Source organism: Ipomoea nil, unplaced genomic scaffold (genome assembly GCF_001879475.1).
Source record: "Ipomoea nil cultivar Tokyo-kokei standard unplaced genomic scaffold, Asagao_1.1 scaffold0211, whole genome shotgun sequence".
Lineage (NCBI taxonomy): Eukaryota > Viridiplantae > Streptophyta > Magnoliopsida > Solanales > Convolvulaceae > Ipomoea > Ipomoea nil.
This window is the reverse complement of record NW_017616639.1, coordinates 9,298-15,000: the sequence shown is the minus strand read 5'-3', so window position 1 is coordinate 15,000 and position 5,703 is coordinate 9,298. Positions and strand designations below refer to the sequence as shown.

General features: G+C 22.8%; 1 long non-coding RNA gene across 1 annotated transcript in view; it reads right to left on the bottom strand.

Annotated features, from left to right (window-relative positions):
- The window catches only part of LOC109192395, a 22,115-nt gene extending 20,941 nt beyond the window's left edge, over positions 1–1,174 (bottom strand). The window contains exon 1 of the long non-coding RNA XR_002056093.1: positions 1,160–1,174. This is a non-coding gene — a long non-coding RNA (uncharacterized LOC109192395). The remainder of the gene's footprint in view (positions 1–1,159) is intronic.
- Positions 1,175–5,703: the final 4,529 nt, after the last annotated feature.

Genomic DNA, 5,703 nt, shown 5'->3' with positions numbered 1-5,703 from the left:
AAATATTATTTAATAACTTAGCAATTTGCTTCAACCTCTTAAAAACTAAAACAATGCATATACATTTTGGGTTAATCTTTCCCAAACCCCCTAATAAATTAAAACAATTTAAAAAAAAAAAACTAAAATAACAAACCACTAAGATAAGTTTCATTAAATAAGAGCCTTTTGACAATGATTCCATTTTTATTTTCAATCAATGATTCTTTTTTATTGCATATTAATTAGTTATTTATTAATAACATATTTCTTTATTTCCAGTAATATATTGTAATCCATTTTAATTAAGTATTAATTATCATTTCCTTTTCCAATTGGCCTAATTTTCATGTCATTTTTATTACCAATCAATAATTCTTTTTTAATACATATTAATTAGATAATTATTAATATAATTTTTTTTATTTCCAGTAAATTATTAATTATTATTTCCAATTTACATATACTATTGTTAATCCGTTTTATTTTCGACATTGTTAATTTGGAGATCTTTTTTTAAAAATATATCATAATTTGTATATTTAGTGTCATTTTTAATCTCAGTCAATTATTTTATACTTTCTCAATTTACTAAAACACAAAGAACCAATAACACCTCCATTAAGGCTCAAACTTACAACCTTTCAAATAGAAGTCCAACCCGGATACCATTAGACCACATAGTCTTGGTATATATCAATTAATTTATACTATAATTATTAATATAATTGTCGATATATATTTAGAATTTATATATTTTATGCCATTTTTAATCAAATATTAATTATCGTTTTCTTTTTCAATTGGTCTAATTGCATGTCATTTTTATTCTCAACCAATGATTTTTTAATACATATTAATTAGTTAATTATTAATAACATATTTATATATATTTTTATTTCCAGTAATATATTCTGTGTCATTTTTAATTATCATTTCCTTTTCAAATTGATCTACTTTTCATGCCATTTTTATTCTTAGTCAATGATTCTTTTAAATACATATTAATTAGTTTTTTTTTTTGAATGTTACTAGCCCTATTACATTGTAGTATCTGTTCATATACTTTCTCAATCTACTGAAACACAAAGAACCAATAACGCCTCCAGTGAGGCTCGAACTCATAACCTTCCAAATGGAAGTCCAACCCGGATACCATTAAACCACATAGTCTTGGTACATATTAATTAGTTAATTATTAAATTCAATTTTTTTTAATATTTCTATGTTGAAGTGATTTTATGATACTAACAACTATTATTGTAAATAAGTTTCATGTGTAAATACGATATGTAACCTTTATTCATTTTAAAGTTTTGTTGTGTAATAACTATATAGGAAACATTGCGATATTACAATTGAAAAAAAAAATACTATTATTTTATTGATTTCCAAAAACATACTATCAATTAAATAAGATTTGATATTTAAAATGGGTAATTAACTAAAATAATAAACTTTTAATACACTGTTTTAAAATAACAAATTATTACAAACATTTTAGTAAACAACAAAAGAAAATCTGTATTCTCATTTATCAGTAATTCTGATTACACCCAGACTAATTAATCTATATATTAGTTGTGCAAGTTAGGTGTTGCCACATCCTTTACTAACATCCATGTTAATTTGTCCAATGTTTAAACTCTTGACTCATCTGTATAATCTTCATCACAATTAAATTAAAAAGAATATGATAGTTGTTAATCCATCCCATGTCTAAACTCATAAATACAATCTTCATCACAATAAAATAAAATGAATATTATGATAAAGAATTGGATATGATACATCTACAATTCAATTTTCAAGCATGAAATATATTCACAAAATAAAAAAAATAAAGTAATTAATAAATATAATATACAAACAACTTGCTAAAGTGCTTACCTGAAATAGTTGCAAAATATTGCATTTTTTAAAAAATAAAACTACCAATAAAATATACTTTATTAAATTTATATACTACTTTTTCAATATATGCAATTGCATGTATATTAATAAGAACTAAATATGAAACTTTTAATTTTCATTTACATGATTGTATAGTAAATTCTGTATGGTACTACACAACAAAGGAATAATCTTTATTCACAGAGATTGAACAATGTTACTGATACATCAACAAATTAAGCCTAAAATTATTCAGGAAAAAAAATACAGTATATATATATATATATATATATATATATATATATATATATATATATATATATATATATATATATATATATATATATATATATATATATATATATATATATGATTCTTAAAAACATGTCTAGTTATTAGGCATGTCTAGTTATGCCTAATATATTGAAGTCCTATAATACACGAAAATAGGAATAGTGGAATACTATTAGGATGTAAATGGAGATGAATATAAAATTACTATAATTGGATTTGATTTTAGTCTGATTATGCCTAATATATTGAAGTCCTATAATACACGGAAATAGGAATATATCTAATATAAATGGAGATGAATATAAAATTACTATAATTTGATTTGAATATAATGACATATAATAATATCTATATATAAATAATGGATGATATTACATAAATGCCTCTAAGTTTTGAGGGAAAAATTTATAGATTAGGATTATTGTTATGCGTGTACATACATATATTTGATTTGGACTTGTGTACCAAGGCTCAATATAATAAAATGGGCTTCGAAGATATCATGTCAAAATTGTAGCTTAAAGAATATAATATAAATTAGGTAAAATAATTTATTTATTTAAGGTAGAAAATACTAATTTATATTTATAGGTAGAAAATACTAATTTAAAAGGAAAGAATAATAATTTATTTATTTATTTAAGTTAATAACATCATTATTATTATTATTATTATTATTATTATTATTATTATATTATATTATATTATACTACGGATATATATATATATATATATATATATATATATATATATATATATATATATATATATATATATATATATATATATATATATATATATATATATATATATATATATATTATAAAAATGCTGTAAAATGAACTATGCTTGTTAAAAAAAACATAGAAACTTGAATGGCATGTACAAATCTCGAAATTAACATACTAACTCTAAGTTTCAGAAAATTTTACAAAATCATCAAAATATCGTCTTTATCATCCTCGATCGCATCTCTACAATCTTCCATAAAAACTAAACCAATATGGTTCTGTTACAAATGCTTTTCCTCCTCAATTTCCTTTTGTTGAAGCAGAGCTTCCTTAAATATCTTCAAACTCATACCAGACGATATAAACTGCAAAACATATTGAAGTACGTGAGAATATAGTTAGAAAAATGTAAAAAATTCATACAAAAACAAAGCAGAGAGATGAGTCTGAGATTCTTTGATTGAAGAAGCCATTGTATTTATAGGTAGAAAATACTAATTCAAAAGGAAAGTATAATAATTTATTTATTTAAGGTAATAAAATTATTATTATTATTATTATTTATTTAATTTAATTTCCATTTGACATTTACTTACCAAATAAGTTTTACTACAAAAGTTTTGGGGGGAAAATTTGTTAGGAGGATTTTACTTTTATATATATATATAGATATAGATTCTAATAATTCTTTTATTTGTATTTCAAATTCTTTTTGATCAGTTGGACTATATCTTATAGGTTTACTTCTTATAATATCATTTGGATTTATTAATTTTATATCAGCATATATCTTTTCTTTATCCCATAAAATGATAGGATTTTCTCCAAAATTTATTTTTAATAATTCCAAATATTTTTGTTTTAATTTATTTTTAATAATCCCATAAAATGATAGGATTTACCCATTTGTTACATGGTGTTAATAGGCTCAACGTCTCGCTATTTATTACTTGTGTTTTGAAAAAGTCTAAAAAATTATTTCCTAATAATAAAGGGTGTTTCATATTATTTTCTTGGTATACTATTGGTATTTTAAATATTAATTTATCTAATATAATTTTTACATCTTCAGCTATTACATCTAACTCTTTATTATGTTCATTAAATCCTGAGACTTTTATTCTATGTCTGTTTGATTTTTTCCATCGGTATGGTGCTATTACTTCTTTTTTAGCTAAACATATATCTGCTCCGCTATCTATAAATATTTTTTGTATTGCCATCTTATTAGGTTTATATTCTACATAGGTTTCTATATAAACTGCTACCATATTTTATTCTTATATAATAAATGATAATAATAAATTTCCATAATTTTATCTTTTAAATCTTCTCCTAATATTTCTTCTAACAAATTTTCTACTCTTTTTAAAGTTATCATTTGTTCTATGAAGTTTCTTTCGATATTTTTTATGAATTTTATCTGCATTAATACTAACCATCCTTTTTCCATTATTCTGAACTTTCTTCTTCACTACTTTCATTATTACTAAGTTCATTAATATTTTCTTCTTCTGGTTCTGTTTCACTAATATAAAATATTTCATATTCATACCATTGGTCATTTTCTTCTTGTATTTGTTCTAAGTTCATGATAAATTCAGTAGTATTAAGATATTTTACTCCTTTTTGTTTTAGTTTAGGGCATTTATTTGCATAATGTCCTTTTTCATTACAATTCCAACATCTACATTCGTAAGGTTTTTTATTTTCTCCTTCTAATGGTCTCATATTCTTTCTTCTTTTCTAAATCTTCTCTTATTTCTAAATCTTCTCCTATTTTCAGGGGTATTTCTTTATTTTCTAAATTTTTTCCTTTTATATCTCTTATAATATGGTTTATAATATGACTTGTTAAGATTCATTGTTTCTATTTTTCCTATATTTCTTATATTTTTTAGAGTATTTTCTTTTCCTTCTTTTGTCTTTATAGTCTTTGTCACATCCAAATATTAGTCTTTTCTCCGTAAATCCACATATTTCTCTTAATCCTTTTCTCTTATCTTTTTTAATCTTTTGTTGTATTCTATATTCTTCACATTTTCTCATCAAATATGATCTTAATACTCTAATTCTTTCTCCTAAAGTATTTTCTTTTGGTTCATATTGACTATATTCTTTAGTTATTTCGGTATTATATGGTGTTGGTAGATGATCGTAGTAAAGTTGTTGATATGTTATTCCTTCATCTTGAGAAAATCTTGCTTCATAAAAGAATTTACTAAAACTTATAGTATATTCTGGTAATTTACTAATTTTACAACATTTCATATTGTTCAAATTCATTATTATTTCTGTTTTTCTTTCTGCTATTACTTTTTCTTGTGATACAAACCATCTTTCTCCTAAAAATTCTCTTTTTAATACTATGTCAAATATTGACAACATGGATTTCCAATCTGTAGCATAATTACGTGCTTGTGCTCTAAATTGAACGGTTATAGTTTCAAACCAAAATCCTACTTTTCCTATTAAAGTTTTTGATATTAAATCATACACATAGTCTAGATTTGAGGTACAGTTTGAGTTCATTAGTGTTATAAACATTCCTAAGTTCCAATCGTGTATTCTTCTATTAATTTCTTGTTCATCGTACACATTATCTAAATCTAGAAAGTATCCATTTAAATTTACTCATTGACTCATAGATCCTACGAAGTCTTTGAATTCAGATTGTTGTCCTATTGGTATGTGGTCTGGTAGACTTGTTTTTCTTCTACTAATTATTTCTAAGTTTGGATCTACTATTTCTTCTTCAGGATAGTCATTAGCATCTTCATTTATTATGTCTTCTGTTTCAGCTTCT